General features: G+C 48.4%; 1 non-coding gene across 1 annotated transcript; it reads left to right on the top strand.

Moving 5' to 3' along the window:
- The first annotated feature begins 17,478 nt into the window (after window positions 1-17,478).
- On the top strand, window positions 17,479-17,584 carry LOC126026052 (U6 spliceosomal RNA). The gene has a single exon (XR_007501562.1). It is a non-coding gene; the product is annotated as a U6 spliceosomal RNA (small nuclear RNA).
- The last annotated feature ends 1,534 nt before the right edge of the window (window positions 17,585-19,118 follow it).

Below are 19,118 nucleotides of genomic sequence, written 5' to 3'. Positions count from 1 at the left end.
GATGTCTTCTCCAGTGGAATCTCCTTCAAGCGAGCCTTCACTTGACTGCTCATCCCAGATTCCAACTCTCTACCCCTGAATTGTATCTGTCCCATTAGAAGCCAGGATTATTATTGAAACAGGTATGTTGGACTCCCAAGAACATACAGGACACAGGACAGCAGTTTTGCCTCTGCCTGATGGGGCCAGAATGGAAGGAGTCACCTCTCTGGGGCAGTGGAAAGACCCGTGGTAGTGCTGGTTATTCACAACTCTTAGGGCTAGGCCTCTTCAGCTCTGCAGAGTTATAGTGGAAGTATGGAGCTCTGAGGACAGTGAAGCATATATAAGGATTGCGCAGGTCCCCAAGCAGACGACATCAGCATCCTATGAAGGTGTGTGGTGAGGTGCACATGGGATGGGGGTGCCTGCACAGAGACAGACTGTGGGGCTGGTGTGGTGTTGGCTGAAGCTGGCTGTGCAGTGAGCCAGTGGAGCAGCCCTGGCTTGTGAGCCTGCAGGCTGCGGGTGGAAGCAAGCGCGCTGGCCAGGTTTCCGGACACACAGTTTGGGTACGATGACTAATCGGCCTCGTTTGCACACGCCAGAGAGGGTGGAACAAGGCTACTGGGCTGTGCGCACTCAGCTTAGTAGGGAAGAAGCTTTTCTTCCACTTTCCCTCTCTGGGCACTAGAGCACTGTTTGGTGCAAAAAGGGGAGAAGGTTAGGTTACTTGGTTTGGGAGCCATACCCTGCTGATCTTGGAGCAGCATGTCAATCAGCTGGACTCCTGCATGCAAAGCCTATGCTACAACTCTGTGCCTTCTCCCTGGCCCAGAGATAAAGGACTGAGAAGTAACCTGAGACCTGGTTCTTTCCTCTAAAGTTGCAGCTTCTCTGGCTGATTCCTGCTGTGAGAAGGGGCAGCCCTGATCAGGGCTGAGGCAGAGGTGCAGGTTACAGGCATCTTGTTGGGGCCACACAAGCCATCTGAAAAGGTCCTTTGCAGGCCATGGGATTCCCTCCAGGGATAGGTCCCCCACGTCATCCCAGAACCTGCAGGAGACAGAACCCAGCACAGTGAGGTTCTGGGCAGCCTTTATACTACCATGTGGTAAGGGGAGTCCAAATGAAAAGGGGGATAAGGATGGAGCATAAGGCTGGCCCTGGAGGACGAAGGAAGAGGCTGGGTCACCACTCTGGGCCCTGAAGTGGAGTCAGAGCCGTAGCACAGCAAGTAGGACTCTTGCCTTGCATGCCGCTGAGACAGGGTTTGATCTCTTGACATCCCATAGGTTCCTCAAGCACTACCAGGAGCAATCCCTGAGCACAGAGCCAGGAGTAACCTTTGAGCATTGCTGGGCATGACAAAACAAGACAAAACAGAATCCCTGAAGTGACCTTGGCCTACAGGATCCCCATGTACCTACCTGCCCTGTAACTCCGTGACAGGAGCTAGCAAGAGGAAACAGGGAGCCAGTAGTCCTTGGGTGCTGAACACCCCCACTCTGCTCAGGGGACCATGGGAGGGGATTCTGTGATATACTGGCCAAACCCTTCCCCCACTACCCCGGCCTCACATGTATGTCTATGAGGCAGTGCTGGACAGAGCCCAAGTAATTCAAGAATCAAACCTGTAGCCACTTCTGAGTTTTGAGTGCTGGGAAAAGGGCCTCCCACCGCACCCCACCCCCAGCGCTATGCAACCAGTGCAGGCCTAGGGGTTCAAAGCCCAAAAGAGAGTGACTTGACTCCACTCCTGCCACTGGGTCTACTTCCCCTCCACATGACTTCGGTGCTCTTTGAACCCCTCTCCCTCTGTGCCATGGAAAGAACTTTGAACTTGGGGAAGGAGAAGGGGCCTGGACACAGGAGTTGGGTTGAGGGAGCCTATGTACACATGGCAGTTCCAAGACTTCTCCCCTTTGTGAAGACAGAGGGCAGGGCGGGGGAGCCATGGTAAGGCCGAAACTCTGTTTTTCTGTTTTGGGACCACACAGTGCTCAGAGGTTACTCCTGGCTCTGTGCTCAGGGGGTCATTCCTCACGGTCCTCTAGACCCTGTGGAGTGCCGGGGATTGGCCACTTGCAAGACAAAACCCTACCCACTGTGCTATCACTCTGTCCCTAAGCCAGGACTCTTTGAAGCTGCCAGAGCCAATCTTCCACCCCCATGACACAATACTCCCCGAATTCCTTGCAAAGATGCAAAATAAAGGAGGTTGTGTCAGCAGTTAGTTAGGGCATTCTAACTCTGGAGGCTCGCAGTCCCCACCCCTCAGACTCTCCATCCTCAGGCCCTTCTGTTGGCAAGAATGATTGCAGGACTTCCAGAACATTCTGCCTGTGCCCCTCCCCCAGCCCAGGCAGTGCAGGTGGGCCCTAAGCAGGCAGGCCCTGGTGTGCTGAGTTTGCGTCTGGGACCGACCAGACGAGGAAAGGAGAAGTGGAGCTATTTTCTGCAGCCCAGAGACAGCACTCTGATCCCCTCTCTTCCCCACACCCAGCCTGCCATTGCCACAGGGACACGGGGCAGGGTTGGGCGGTGAAAGAGATCACCTGAGCTGTGCCAGTGCTCTCTTTGCTGCAGGGCTCTGCTGGAGAACATTCCAGGCTGCTTTACCTTGCTTGGGGTGCTCTTATGAGGATGGCAGAACCCACCACACTCACATCTCTGAGCTCGGTTTTACAAGTCTCTTCAGCCCCACCCAGATCGGGGGGGTGGATTCTGCCCAGGGCTCTGGGTCACTGTTGCCCCCAGGTCCTTTTTTCTCAAAAATACGTTTTTCCCTAGAAAGGTGGGCCAGGTCTCAGCCTTTCCCTCTGTGGGGGTGCTGGGAGTACATGCTGGGCTTTTTTTGTGTTAGTACTGTGATCTCTGCCTAGAAGGTTAGGCCTAGAAGGTGGGTGCCTCCCTGGCTCCCTGTGCTAGGAACCTGCGTTGGTCATGGGAAGGGAGACTGGCTCTGTCCCCTTTGTGGACATTGAGGTTCATAGCTAATCACACGGCACGGACACTTTGCAAGGGTATGAGTGCCTTGTCCCATGAGGACACCCCATTTTCTGTGTGTGCCTGCAGGTAGGACTCTCAGCCTATGGGGGAAGGCAGTGGGTGCGCAGAAAGGCTGCTTTTGCTTCTGTTGTCAACTGGGACAGGTGGAGTAGACAGGCCCTGAATCAAGCTGTAGTAGGCAGCTTCTACCCGGGACCCTCAGATCCCATTTGCTCACCTGTGAAGCAGGGCTGCTGGTGGGCACATCACTAAACCCTCTCTTGGGCTGTGCTTCCAACAGGAAGTGGGCACATGTTGGAGTCCTGGGTGGAGGAAGTGAAGAGAACTTGTGGCAGGCAGATTGAGCACCAAGCACCCATGGCACCAGAACAGTAGTACAGTGAGTAAGGCACTTGCCTTGTATAAGGCCAATTCAGATTCAATTCCCAGCATCCCATATGGCCCCCTGAGCATTGCCAGGAGTGCTTCCTGGGCCATGAGTAACCCCTGAGCATCACTAGATGTGGCCTAAACCAAAAAAAGAGTGGCCTGCATAGAGGCATGGTTAATACTTCAGATCCCCAGACAGCTCACGAGAGGGACAAGGCTGTGGTGAGAGCCAGGCAGGCCATGGAGCTGCCCTTGAAACAACTCAGAGAGTATCTCCAGATCTGAGGGAGCACAGCTGGAGGAGCAAGCTCGGATGAAAGCCTGGATGAGGGCCAAGTGTCTGAGCAGTTACACTAGAGCTTTGCCTACAGTACACTTTTTAGTTACACTATACTCAGGCACACGAGAGAGAGCGCATCTTGAATAGATATCTGAGATTAGTTTTGTGTTGAACTAAACTGTGAATGACGATGGGGGGAAATGGGAGAGAGAAGAGAGGGGAGGGAAGAAAGAAAAGAAAGATGAGAGCGAGAGAGAGAAAGAAAGAGTGGGGAGAGAGAGAGCCACGATTCACTTCTGAAGACCAGCATCCCATGAAGCTTGTTTGCTTCCTGCAAACAAACCTGGACATTCTCTCTTTGCCTAGGCAGGGACAGTGCAGTGTGGCTGCCACCATGTGGCCAGCATGGAGCACTGCCCTAGGAACCTGCAGCTGAAGCCTGCACCTAAAATACTCGAGTTCTAGGGGTCTTCCGCAAACTTGGTTCAGCTTCCAGGTCAGAGCGCCCATTGCCCTCATCCGATCGGGGCCTGGTGGTTCTGATCTTGTTTCTTCTGATCTCAGCTCTGCTACCTTGCAGTGAGCATGCCTGCCTGCCTGCCTCCAAGGCAAACTGCCTTATTTGCCTTCAGCCCAACAGCCTCTCACAGGCTGTGGCCCATCTTGGAAGGTTAGCCCCAGCTCAGCATAACCTTTGTTTCTTCCTGTGCTCCCATCTCTTCCTCATCTGTCCTACCTGCTGACCCCTGCTCACCCTTCCGGTGCATTTTCTCTAGGGACCAGAGCCATTGCACAGTGGATAAGGTGCTTGCCTTGCACACAGCTGACCCAGGCTCAATCCCTGGTATCCCATACGGTCCCTCGAGCTCTGCCAGGCATGATCCCTGAGTCAGGAATAATCCCTTAGCATTTCCGGGTGTGGCCCAAAACAAGCAAACAAACAAACTTCATCCCCCATCTCCCTCCTCCATGATACCATCACACTATTACAATATTCACAAGAAGCCATGTGATGAGTCCCATTAACTGTTGTAGTGCAAGGCGATCAATATAACATAAAACTAAATAGATAAATCATGTACATTCCAAAGAGAGAGAGCCTAGCACTCTTTCTTCTCCTACCAGATTAAGCTGCTAGACTTGAGAGCAGAGCCCATACAAGGAGCACCTGCAGCCCTGTGGAGACATGAGAGAGGCGGGGAGCAGGAAGGGGCCTCTCTTGCTTCTCCCTTGTTCTGGTTCCCATCTTCCTGCCCCCCACCCCCATTCTGTCAGGCACATATGACCTTGAGGTGCTGTACTGGCAACTCCAGTGTGATGAGGAGGGGTGGGGGGAACACTGTTTTGTGTCCGCAGGAATCTGCAGCCAGAGAGAAGGAAATAAAGAACATGGGGGTCATGAAGGAATAAGATAGCAGTCATGGCTGTGTCACGAGGCAGTGTGTAATGATTGCCAAATACGAGGCTCAAAAAATGCAACAAGTGATTAAACCAGATAATGCAGAGCAAATGCCTCCCCACCCCCACCCCCCATTGCTGGTGACCTGTCTGGCACCCAGCCATGTACCTGGGACACTGTGGATACTCATGCTTCTTGCACTCAACATTTTCATCCTGTGGCCTGCTTCCGAGCGATCCTAGAACCACCTCTCCATCCTCTCTCTCCCCCACTTCCCACCTCCCCCTCTCCTTTTCTGTCTCCCTCGTCCTCTCCCCCACAGGCCAGCCAACACTTCTTTGCACACTATATGTAGGCTTGCAGGCTGAGGCTCTTGCTCTGAGCCTACCGCACTGCCATGCCTGGCACAGGGTGCAGAAAAGTGTCACCTCCCCACCACCACCTCTAAGGGAGGAGAGCCTCCCCCACCCCCAGCCATGGGACTTGTGGCCCTTTTCAAGCCTAGTGCCTGAGACGCATTACACACACAGCATCCAGCCTTCAAGTAGATCAGGCTAAAAGACTCGCCACTGTCCCTCATTCTGGCCTCCCCTTGTCAACAGGCGCTGCTGTATCCTGGAGGTGGGGCTCAGTGGGTCAACAGAAGCCTTGGCTGCATCATGCTTGTGAAGCATTTGGAACATTTGAAGAGAGCCAGGGGGCTGCCAGGGAGCACCAAAAGTGGCTTGCAGAAGGAATTGTCACTTCTCCAGATGAGGAAGGGAGAGGTGGGAACAATGTAGAGCAGGAAAACTAGCTTGGGTGGCTACCCAGTTCTAATTTCTGCAGAAGGCCAGGAGGGTCAAGGGCTCTGGGCCAGGGATGAACACCCCTTCTTCTTTGGAAGACCTCAGGGATTTGAACCAAGTCACATTAAAGAAGATTGGAGCTCCAACCCAGGGCCCATCTTTTTCTGTTGGTCATAACCCCTATTCATATTCTCTCTCCCTCTCTCTCTCTCCCTCTCTCTCTCTCCCTCTCTCTCTCTCCCTCTCTCCCTCTCTCCCTCTCTCTCTCTCCCTCTCTCTCTCTCTCTCTCTCTCTCTCTCTCTCTCTCTCCCCCCTCCCCACCTCTCCCCCTCCCTTCTCTCATCTTCCTCTCAGAGGTCTGGGAGTGACAGGGATGCCCACCCAGGTCCTACTACACCTGCCTGTTCAGACACAAACTCTCTGGGCACTGCCCTTGATCCGCCTCTGAGCTGTTGATCCGTTGGGTCCATTCAGATCTGTCCCTTCCCTTCACCCTCATGACTGGCAGTGACCCGGAAGGTGGCAGCGCCCACGCAGCAGGTGGCCTCGGAGCTGAGTCACCACCCTGGGAACGGTGCCCTGGTGAGGCCAGCTCGGGACAACTGACTGCCCCCCCCCCCGCACCCCTCCCCCAGCTCTGCAAGGCTGGAGCAGAGCAGCGCGAGCTAGGGAGGTTGAAATAAAGCCCTTTGAGGAGCTGCAGGGAGCCTCATCCTCAGAGTGGATTATGTAAACACTCCCAAGATCTTTACAAAATGGAGTGAAGGGGATCTCGAAAAGATATTTTAAGATTCTGCTTGACCTTGCTTTTTTTTTAAGCGTATTATTTATTTTTAAAAGCTGAAGGCTGTTTATTAAAATTGTGGCATTTTGTTCCATGCCCGGAGAAAGTTGAAGGCAGTAGTGCTTATGAAAAGGAGGTTTAAGAAATAATCAGGCTTGCCCAGTGTCCCAGTGACTCGCTGTGACTTCTACCTCCAGACCAGCTAATCCTCACAGGGGTCAGAAGATCCCAAGAACCTCATGACACACCAGTATGTCAGCCTTGATGCTCCTCAGGATTTCCCAGAAAATAGTGGTTCTCTGCATTTCCACAGTGAACTAACAGTAACTTTTGGGAAATGCCATTAGCTTATTCAATTCTTAGAAGGCCTGGTGACAAGTAGCTGCCTAAACACACATGTCATCTCCATGACGAAATGTCCTGTCACCACTGTGGGCCATGTCAGAGGAAAAAACTTACTATGTTTAGTTTTGGGGGGTGCTTTGGTGGGGGGACATCCTGCTCTGCTTAGGGATCACTCCTGCCAGGACTTGAGGGGACTATATGGAATGCTGGAGGTTGAATCAGCCTTATGCAAGCAAAGTGCCTTCCTCGTTGTTATATATCTCACTCATCTCTGGAATTTTATTTCCAACTTAAAGGTTTTGCTTTTGTTTACCTTATGCGTCTTGTACCAGCTATTTCTGGGTAAAAGCCTGGTTCCTTGGATAAACTGTCTCTTCTTGGGCCCTGGTTTCCTTTGCATGCTCTAATATCAGCCTGAGCCACAGGCCTTTCCAGTAATTTCACCAACCTTTGTGTTGAATTTGCCGAGTAGTTAATGACACAGGAACAGGACTTAAGTCTCTATTCTCCTGTTTTCTTTTCTCTGAGCATTGTATGTACCTGGGGACTTGGATTCACAGAAATGGGGTGCAGCCAGAAGGCTCCCCATTTTCCAGAGGTTGAAGAACCTAGGTGGGTTCTACGGAGAACCAGAACTCTATCCATCTTGTCCCCTGCCATGGTGGTGGGACCATGTCATCCACTAAAGCTGAATTGCAGTCTTGGGAGGTCAGAGGTCAGTGATGATTTTAGAAGCCCATCCCAGGGCCAGGCGTGGGCTGTTTAGAAGGATATGAGCTTTTGGCCTTTATCTTGTAATGAGCCATGTGAGGTGGGCCAAATGTCCTGTCTCTTGGGTACAAGGTGCTTACACCAGGGGTACTCTCTGTAAGTGGGGGTACAAGGAAGCACGTCCCTGGTGCTGCCTTTTGGGGAGCTGGCTGGGGAGAGGCAACGAGGCAGAGCTGGCCCAGGACATAGGGCTTGTTTCTCCTGCCTTTCTGGTGTCCTTGCCAACATTCTTGCTGCTTTCTGGTGGCCCAGAGTGTTCCTCCTTTGGCAGGGCACTATGCTTTCTGGCTGGTGACTGGCATCCAGAGGTGAGAGGAGAGCCGAGCCGGCCTGTGTTCACATCATAGTCATCTTCGTCCTCCTGGAGAAGGAAAGCTAGCAATGGGGGTGACATTGGTCTCTCAGAGAGCTGGTGTTGGGGAGCTAGGAGGTGTGGCAAGCAGTCCTTCCTCTACTGGACCTCCAACTCCAATCCCACTTCAGGGGTTGGAGCCCCTTGACCTCCAGCAGGGTGAGACCCTGACCCTTGGAAGAGTGTTTTGAGGGTGGCTTCGGTCAGTGAGGAGCTGACTTGTCTCTAGTTCCTGGCAGTGACAGATTTTCAAGCTGTCCATGACTCCTAATCAGATGTGGGAATCATGTTTCTGTCTCTGCCAATGAATCCTTATGCCCGTTCTCTTTCCTTTCTTCCCTTGTTTCTGTTTGTTTGAGAGCCACACCTGGCTCTGCACAGTGGTTACTCCTGGCTCTGGACACAGGGATCACACTTGGTATTGCTGGGGGTGGGGTGGGAAGACTGTGTAGGATACCAGGGACCAAACTCAGGTCAGCTGTGTGCGAGACAAGCACTCCACCTGCTATACTATTGTTCTGGTCCCCTTCTTTTCCATGTCTGGAAGAGTTAGGGTTTTTTTTGTTTGCTTTTCATTTTGGGGGGGGGGGTACACCTGGCAGCGCTCAGGGGTTCCTCTTGGCTCTATGCTCAGAAATCACTCCTGGCAGGCTCGGGGGACCATATGGGATGCCAGGATTCAAACCACCATCCCTCTGCATGTAAGCCAAATGCTCTACCTCCGTGCTATCTCTCCGGCCCCTGGAAGAGTTAGTTTTATAGCATGCCATTCTTTTAAAACAAAATAGAAAACAGATTTTTGGGTCCTCCCCTCAAGCGTAAGAATTGGGTCATTTTGTAGGAGGGTGTTGTGCTGGTGATCTGTGTAAATGTGTTGTGCAGAGGATGCTTCAGAGGCTGGCAGTGCTCTCTGGTCTAGGGGAAGGAAATTGAGGACCAAGTTTGGGTTCTTGCTTGTGCAAAGCAAGCCTATGCCCCTGACCCCTGAGCTAGCTCCTGCTCAATATCCCTTATTTTTTATTTATTTATTTTTTTTTTTGCCCTTTTATTTTGTCTTGATTTTGTTTAGGGGAGGGGATGCAATACTCTGCAGTGCACAGGGTTTACTCGTGGCTCTGCAGTCAGGGGTCAATCTTGGTGGTGTTTGGGGGACCAACTGGGGTGCCATGGATCACACCTAAGCTGGCTGCATGCATGACAAGTGCTCTCCCTGCTGCTCCAGACCTATATCTTCTTTAGTCAAATGTGTCCCAGCCTCCATTCTATACTTGGGTGAGATCTACCCAGTACTGAGTCGAGCCCCAGGTTGATTTCCAGTGCTCACAGGAGAGGTAGGAATGTCAGGAGGAAGCTAGAACCTCATTCTCGAGACCCATGAAGCTCATGGGGTTTTCCTGGCCCAGTGTCACAGAAGGAGATCTTCCCACCCATGGATACACACACTGGAACTGGAGAAGGGAGGACTGCAAATGCTGAGGTCTCAAAGTACCACCCCTTCTCTGGGTTCTTCCGAGGGTGACAGGGAGGAGCCCAAGAGATCGTAAAGTCATTTCCTTCCTCAGGGAAAGGGTAAGTGGCTGAGGACTTTCCAGCAGCAAAGGGACTTTCCCAAATTACAAAAGGCCCCCAGGAAAGAACATCGACTGCTTAGCCACCACCTCCCCTGACTCAAGGACTGGCCCCACTTGGAGTCAGGCACTTTTTGCATATAAGCTGCACCGAGTGTTCGAGCATTCCAGAAGTAGGTGTGTGTGTGAGTCAGGGATGCCACGTGGGGTTGAACTTCACCCCCAACCCCCATGCAGCCTCTTCCTTCCAGTTACCCCCCTTAATTGTTGCTTATTCCTGCAGTGAGGGCGACATTGCGTCTCCTTTTCAGGGCTGTCCCTCTTCCGGGTGAGGAACCTCATGAGTTTGACTCCCAGCTGTTCCTGGGGACATAATGAGTCCCCAACCTGGGTGCCTGAGCTCTCCCCTGATGTGCAGAAGCATGTGACCAACACAGCTGCTGAGAACCCCAGTCAACCTTTTCCCAGTCCCATCTTGTCCCGTCCACGCACTGCCCACCTGCCGTGGGACGGGAGCCACTCGTGGCCCAGCCACATCCCAGTCCTCGGTGGCATGGTAATCATTAACTCAGATACTGCAGTAGGTGGCAGCCAGACAGGGCATACATGTGTCCTCCACACTGCTGAGTCACTGGTCTATCTTCAGGAAGAAGGGGCAGCTCTCCTGATCCCCCTAAAAGGCAGTGCTCCTGACCCCTTCCCAGTTGCTGTGGACAAGAGATCTGTTGCCTCCAATTGATCCCTTATCCCACACGAAGACCAGGGCAACCTGGGCCCTTCTGTCCCGGGATGGGGTGAGCTGGGCCGTTCCCCTTTTAAGGTCAGAAGACTCAGGGGAAGCTGTCCTGTCCTTTCTCAGTGGCCAGTTCCCTAGCTGGTCCTGCTGCGCACACAGGTTAGTGCTGCCCTCTGCAGGCCTCGAGGCGTCGTCGCCACTTGGAGGACGCAAAAATCAATGTTGAAAATAGAAACCTCCTCCTAGCTTCTGAGCAGGCGGCTCCCATGCCCGTCTTCCGTGACTATCTGCCGGGCGGTGCCATGTTTGGTTTCGTAAGACATCTTTGCTGAACTGCGAAATGCGCGGCCCGATGGCGGTGGCCAGTTTCTTCACACGGCAGGCACCGAGCATCCAGCCGTGCCGGAACTTTCCTAACCTCTGTGCCCAGGAGGAAGGAGGTGCCTGTGCATACCGTTTTTGAAAATTCATCTCTCTGTGACATTGGTAAAAGGACCCAAAAAAGCAGTGGCCCTTTTCGCGTCTTCTTGTCGGCCCGGCCCATGTCATAGGGGTTGCCAACACCTTACTGGTCTTTTTTTGTTGCAGATGTGGGTCTCCTAAACCCAGGCCTCCTGAGAGCATGTCGGTACCTGGAAAACATCTGGATAAGAAGAAGCTGGAGCTGGTAAGTCAACCCCAAGGGGCACTTGTTTCCTCTGATTCTTGCATGATTGTCCACTGTCGTCTTAAAGGGCACAAGTGTTCGGGCTCACTCCCTTTTCTCTTAAACACGCAGCACGCCACTTACTGTTGAAAGAAAAAAGTCTGTAAGCCTTTACTGTAGCATAAAGGCAAGGACACCCAGGCCCAAATTTATGTCTGAGAGAAGGGGAATAGGAGAGGTACAGAAACTGGCCCTTTTTCAGCTCAGCCAGCTGGAGTTCTAAGCAGGTCCAGTGGCCTTGCCCCAGACTGAGTGGGGCTTCATCAGATGTGCCTGCAGTGTCAGAGTGAGAGCAGCAGGGATAGAGAGCCCCCTGAGTTCAAGAACCTCCATCTACAAACCCTAACTCTGCCTCCATCCTCAAACCCCAGTTCTGTGGCACAACGGGGCAGCTGGAAAGGGGACATGTCCTCCTCAGGACCGTGATTGCCAGATAGTCCACGCCCCACTGTCATAAACTGAGGTTGCTGTCTTATTGATCCTCTCTGACTTTTGAAGCAACCCTGTGTGGCGGCTGCTGAGATTATCCCTCATCCTATAGACCTGAAGGCTTGAGACGCCATGGACATTTCAAGCACTGGCCCAGGGACACGTCAGGAACTCGTCACAGAGCTTGACATGCAGTTTTTGGAAGTGGGCCTTTGCCCCTCTGACCGCCTGTAGTGGTTTGAATGGTAGGGCTGAGTTCGGAGACAGCATTTCAGCACCATCTGCACTACAGGGGTGACCTGGAATGGACAGGTCATGTTCACTAAAATCCTTTGGGACTTGAGCTTCCCCAAGAATCATGGGAAAGGAGGTGGCTTGCTTAACATCTTGCGGCTGCCAGAAATCTGGCTAGAATCCCAAGGCCCTGACCTTTGCAGTGCCTTTTAGTGCCAGCCAGTTTGCCTTCTTCCCCGTGCTTGTTCGGTGCCACTGCTGCTTATTTGGACTGGAGCTGGGCTAAGTGGTTTTGCCTTTTGCACTTAAGGAATAGACCCAGAAATTTGGGGTCTCAAGTATTCCTCATTACTGCATAAAGATGTGCTGTGGCAAATCGTATGAAGCAGTGGTCTATAACCGCTCCTGCCCATGGGAGTCGAAAGGTTATAAACCAGTGGTTCACTGCCTTGCTTAGAAATGCCCATCCTATGGCTGGTCTGTGAAAAGGACACCACTATAAGGCACCAGGCAGCAAAATAATGTGCTCTGGAATCAACACAAGTCAGAGTGGGGGTCTTGCTTTATGACCAAAAATCAGGTCATGTATTCTCTGAATTTCTGCTCTTCCTTGGGACAATAGAAAACTCAAGCAGCACTCTGGTAATTGTAAAAACATAGGTAAGAGGCCAGATAGGTCTGGCCCCCAATGGAAGCTCCTAGTACCATGTCAAGAACTGATCTATTAAATGAAACAATTGTACAGTGTACTGGGTGCTTTCCTTGCATGCAAGTGACCCAAGTTTAATTCTTCAGCATGCCATCTGGACCCCAAGTAGAGCCAGGAGTGTGGCCCAAAGAACAATAAATAAACAACTAACCTAGCACTTTTTGGCTCATTTTTGGCCCTTACCCATCAAATGTCCTCTCAGTTTTGAGCATGAAACACCATACAACTCTAGCAGTGGGCTTTTACGATTGTTGGCTGTTGTACATTTTGAATGACACGTGACCCAAACTGTTTCCACACAGGAATTTGTGCCTGTACTTTTGAGATTAGGATGTCCCAAGTTAGAAAGATATTGGTAGTGATGGCCCAGAGTCACAGAGGTAATGGTCAGCACAGCCAGGACTTCACCTCAGACACATCTCCAGCAGCACCACTCCCTTGGCTCCAACCTTCTTGCTCCAAACAGAGGGTTACTTGCAACTATGATTAAGTACCAAGTAGCCTACAGTGGTGTCTTGGGTCTGCCTGACTGAAGGACTGTAACATCCTGATTACTACAATTCGAAACTAAGTTTTTTATACAAGTGTTACTGTGAGATACAGTCTCCTTATGAAATCCTCCAGCAGCAAGAGAGGTGGGTGGATCCTGTCTGACCCTGCATGAACAGACTGTAGTTTCACTGGAAGGGAGACAGTGGCCTGCCATGGCTCTGCTTTGCCACACAGGAATTGCCGAGGTGGTTTATTGATTCAATATTTCAGGCTTCCGACTTCACTATCATAATGGGAGGCAGGAATACAGAGAAGGGCAACTTTATCTGGAAGAGCCCAGGGAATTGCTATACAGACTGGAGTTGGAGATGTGCTTGTGTGCCAGAGACACCAGAGATGGGTTTTGTTCTTGAAAGGTTCTTTTGGTGCTGGGTATGATGGAATATGTGGCAGTTTTAAGAGAGTGCTGTGCATGTAAGAACGTATTGTTAGCAGACAGCATTCCCTTCTGGTACTGCAGTGTCTTATAACTATTTGTGGGAGATGGAGGGAAATAAAAACAGTGAAGCCAAGAGACAGATGGATTAGGGCACTTTGCCTTGCACATGACTGACCTGGGTTTAATACCTGGCATTCCATTTAGTTCCCCGGGCACCACCAGGAGTAATACATAAGTACAGAGCCAGCAGTAACTCCTAAGAATAGCTGGTGTGGTTCTTCAAAACCTAAACATTAAATAATAAACAGAAACAATGGGCTAGAGTGATACTATAAGATAGGGTGCTTTCCTTGCAGTCAGCTAACCCAGGTTCAATTCCTGGTAGCCCATATGGTCGCCATGGCTCCACCAGGAGTAGTTCCTGAGCAGGGAGTAACACTGCTGGGTGTGGCCCCCAAAACCAAAAAAAATTTAGGGGGTGAGACTATAGAACTTCCTCCCCACTGTCTCTTGGATTAACACAGAACAGTCATATTGATTATTACAGGTTGGAGATTATGGAAGAATGAAATTATTACTGAGAAAATCTTTTCTCTGTAGTTCTCTGTAGTTGACTGTTACCAAAATTAAGGCAGAGTTGACATCAGTTATATCATCTTTTAGTTTTGTGAATGTCCTGGGAAGAGAACCAGTGATCCCCTATCATGAGCTGTGCTTTTTCATTTCTCTACATGTGAGCAAGTACCTTTTTTCCTTCTTGGTTTTGTTACCCAGTCTCTGCTGCAGTCCTATCTGAAAGAATCTGGCCTTTGGCCTAGTTGAGGGCAATGAATATAGGTCCTTTAGGTAGGAGATCTCTATGACAATATGTCTTAAGGTATTTCACCATTACTTGTCAACTAACTGCTTCAGTTTCCTCCTGAGGACTTAAACATTGCAGAGAAGGAGTATGTTTGCTAAATGTCTAATCCCATCTTGTTTTCTTAAGTCTGAAAGTGCTTTGTTAACCTGGTCTCACATGAGGACACATTACTTGCTGTTTGTCACTTTTTGACTATAGATTTCCCCTGCCCTCCTCATTGGCTTTCAGGATTGCCTCCAAATGATAATGTGAATGAACCCTTGCTGGGACAGCTCAGGCCTACCTAGTCACAGATGCATCCCCACCCTGAGACTGGATGATATCACTCACCATCACAGGCTGCTGTCTCACTGGTTGGAACTCTTGTGACAGCGGGGCCAGAGCTCTTGACCAGGTCACAACTTTTCCCTTCCTAGGCTGTCTCAAACTTACAGCAAGTTCATCCTGAAGACAAGAATCATATAGCTTCTTCAGGAAGCTGGTTTCATATGGTGGTTTAGATTTAAATAGTGATTGTCTAGCACCATTTGAAATCAGTGTTCTTGGGGGAGGCCAGCGGCATAACCAGCTGCAAAAAAAAAAAAATGCAGGAGATGGTGTGGGAGGGTTTAGAGGCAAAGGCTAGAAGGGTTCCAAGAGTCTGCCCCAGCCTTGAGGCAGATCCACTCGCACCCTTGCCTGCCACTGGGTCCTGTGTATTTCATTATTATAAGGGCTGGGATGGGTGGGAAGTGAATACTCCCTTTGAAATGCAGACTCCAGCCTGGGTGAAGAAATGTACCTGTGTGTGTGTGTGTGTGTGTGTGTGTGTGTGTGTGTGTGTGTGTGTGTGTGTGAGAGAGAGAGAGAGAGAGAGAGAGAGATAAGTGCTGGGGTGGGTGGGAAGTGAACACTCCCTTTGAAATGCAGAAACGTGTGTCCAGTGTGTGTGTCCAGTGTGTGTGTGTGTGTCCAGTGTGTGTGTGTGTCCAGTGTGTGGCGGCCTCCTTCATCTCAGTTCTCCTAGCTCTTGCTGCTTCCTGTTACCCCTTAGAGGATGACTGATTTCTTTTGGTGTTCAGAGTCAAAATAATTTTCTAGCACCATCTGAAATCGGTTATAAAGATTGGGGAAGAGCACCGTGCAGCTGATTAATGCAAGGAGACTTTTGGTGACCTTTAAAGAGAATAAAAGAATTGTAACAAAGCAGAAACACCAGAAGCTGATCATTCTTTTGGGTTTTAAGGGAGCCGCTGCTTCCCTGAATAGCAGGTGTTTTGATAGTACTAACAAATGACTAACTCCTTTCCATCTTACTGCTGCTTTAGAAAACTGGAATTCTTGGGGCAGGAGCAACAGCACAGTGGTAGGGTATTTGCCTTGCACATGGCTGACCTAGGATGGATCCCCAGCATCCCATATCCCTGGCAGAGGCCTCTGTCTGTAATAGTTCATGAAGGGCCCAAGATCTATGTGAGTAACCTGAACTCCAGCAAGCCAGGAGATGTCTGAGCCAAAGGATGCTCCTCAAAGACGTTGTGAATATCTGGTGATTGTTGTGATGCCCTAAATATTGGGCTCATTTGTCAGGCGGCAGCAGATAACTCATACAGCTCATAAAAATCCATATACATGAACCCCAGTTTTGTGCCTTCACTAATTGTGTTCCTAGAGATTTTTGGAATAACTTGATTTTGAGGAAAGTTGCAAAGGCAGTATTTTTTATGGCTCTATTCTTTTCCTTCTCTTCCTATGCACTTTTTGTTAATATCTTACATGACCATAGTTTTCTGGCCAGTGCTTAGAAATCAGTATTAGAATGTCACAGTTGACCAAATTTCAGAATTTATTAACACTTCATTAGCTTGTCTACTAATGTCTTTTTTCTGTTCCAGAGTCACTCATATTTTCTGTCGCCTAATAGATTTCCTACCCTAGAACTCTGAGAGTGTATATGAATGTACATATGAAGGGTCTTGTATAAAGAATAAATAATTGCTTCAGTTTGGAAGATCCACGCAGAGATAGAAATAAATATTAACTAAGTCTTTAATCTATGGGTCTTAGATACAATTATTTACAAAAGTAACCATTATTTAACTTACTTGGAAACAGCTATTATGTGACATTACAGAGGGATGTAGATAAAACCCACTTCATAGAAAACACTCTGGGGAAAAAAAGAAAACACTCTGGAATCCTAAACAAGTCACAAATAGTTTGAAAATACCAGGCACCCCTTATTGTGCTTGTATAAACAAACTTTTGGGGATCTTCATTTATTTGTGAACCAGTTATTATCTCATTTATATTGTTTTACATCGTAACACTAGTGAAAATTTAATTTATACTTTTATAATAACAAGTATTGAATTTTCTTATAACTATTTTACGTGGATACTGCTGAACTAAGAATACTAATTTACTTTTTTCTCATTTTTGATATACTGACCAAAGTCTTGGTGGGTGTATAATATGTATGTTTTTTGTTTTTTGTTTAGGGATTCATTTTTTTATTCTAATAGAATTTTAGAGTTATCAGATACCACAACCACTCAATAGTTGTAACTGCATCACTATACATAGTTCTATGTAAAAGGATAATACGTTTACCATTTCCCAATTACTTAAATATTTAGCTACATTATTTTTTAGTATTTTTAAGTTTTAAAATAAGTTCACTGCATGAATACGATGTCAATAAAAAATGATGTTGCTTAAAGGACAAAGTATATTCTTCCATGAGACCCCTAGTCTCCTGGTAAATGTTTCAGGTAGAATGTATGAATAAAAAAATCTGGGAGTTAAGAGAAAAATAATAAGTAAAAACACTTGCGAAAATGAAATTCATTGTATATAAGTGGGATGGACTTTTTAAAATCTTGATGGAAGGAAGGAAGGAAAGGCAAAGAAAGGAAAAGGAAAAGTTAAAAGGAAAGGAAAGAAAATAAACTCAGTATGACCAATGAAAGGACTAACCATAGGAATCCCAGCTTTAATGGCTAACATTGACCTCTTGGCTCTGTATGAGGGGTCAAGGTCAAAGTTTTTCTTGTATCAGAATAAGTGGCCTGATTTGCAGTTCCTAATCACAAGGAGCAGACAGTAGATGTGTTGGGAGCAGAGGTTGCCAGCTTGGAGAGAGAATAAACAAAACAATGTAATTGCCTTTACAGTGCTTTATTATTTTAACTCCTAATTCAAGAAGTTGGCTGCTGTTTCATTCTTTAAAATTAGTTGTTAGGTGCTCGCTTCGGCAGCACATATACTAAAATTGAATGATACAGAGAAGATTAGCATGGCCCCTGCGCAAGGATGACACGCAAATTCGTGAAGCATTCTATAATTTAAAAAAAAATTAGTTGTTAGATGGCAAGAGGACAATTTATAAGCTTAATGAAAGCTATACACATACATATTTGTAACAGATTTTTGAGGTTAGTACCTAATTCATTTCTGTCTGATCCTCAAATACCATGAAAACCACAAATCATCAAAAATTTTAGTTTTACCGGCTAGAAGAACTAAAGCCAAAAAGTAATGTGGAAATTAGGCATTGGAAACTACTCTCATGTAGCCAGGAATAAAACAGACATTGCAAACTCCAAGAACAGAATCCATCCTCTGGTGTTTGAAATACTTGTATTGAGACAAAGTTTTGCCCAACATAAAATAACCCATTAAAACCTTTTGTTGTTGTTGTTGGATTTTAGGGGCTACATCTGGTGGTGCACAAGGAACACTCCAAGCCTGGTACTCAAGGACCATTCCTGGCAGTGCTCAGGGGACTATGGAGTGCTGGGGATCAAACCCAGGCCTCCCACATGCAAAGCATGTGCCACAATCCATTAGACTAGCTGTTTGCATGCCCTCCCTCATTTGAGCTATTTTGCAAAGTATACAGGTCAGTAGCCTGTAATAAACTCATGGTACTGTATAGTCACAACCACTATCTTATTCCAGGACATTTGCATTGTCCCACCAAGTTTCCATGAAACAAGTGGCTAGTCTCATAGCTCAGCAGGCAGGCAGTGGCCTGCTGTGTGCTAATTGACCTGTTCTGGGCCATAATGCATGTACACAGCCTCCTTGTGGTTCTGGTAGCTGCCTATTCTCACTCACACTACCTTCATGACCAATGTACCTCCGCATTGTCTCATTTTTAACCTGCTCTTGTTCTAAAACCTGTTCCAGCAATTGAGCAGAGAACAGTGTGTGAATCCACTTGTTCATTTACTGGGCACTGAGCTTTTGCTCTTGACCATTTTATTTGTCTGTGTCATTCATGTCCATAGACTTAGTAGTTCATAAGGCCTATGCCTACCCATGGCAACCATTTTCTACCCAATAAACTGCTCTTCTTATGCCTACCTTTGGAACATTCCTACTGCTCATTCTTCACATGGACTTACTCTCATTTCTTTTTCTGCTCCAACACTTGAGGGTTTTACTCAAACATCCACACTCATTCTCCTGCCAGTTTCTACCTTAGCCCTGTCATCAAAACTGGATGCATAGCTGCCTCACAAATCAGAGTTGCTAATGATATAAATGATGGTGGCACATAGTAACTACATTTCCTTGTAAATATTTCAGAGTTTTGGTGAGCCCTGAGCATATCGGTTCTTCATGGTCACTTACTTAATTGCCCGTAATGTTAGTCAAAGTCCCTGATCTTTACCACTTGGGCATCTGCAGATCCAACTGGCAGGCATTTGATGGCCAGGTTTTTTCGGAGTCAGCATTCTTCTGGGTGAGCTGCTTTCCAACATCCTGTCTAGGGAATTTCCTTTATTGGATCCTTGCATAGATTTTCCTCCCTGGATTCCAGAATTGATTAATCTTCGCTTTTTGTTTTCCCCCAGCCTCAACTTCCTTCAGTTT

Source organism: Suncus etruscus, chromosome 1 (genome assembly GCF_024139225.1).
Source record: "Suncus etruscus isolate mSunEtr1 chromosome 1, mSunEtr1.pri.cur, whole genome shotgun sequence".
Classification (NCBI taxonomy): Eukaryota; Metazoa; Chordata; class Mammalia; order Eulipotyphla; family Soricidae; genus Suncus; species Suncus etruscus.
The sequence above is the reverse complement of the archived record's forward strand: the minus strand, read 5'-3'. Positions and strand labels throughout refer to the sequence as shown.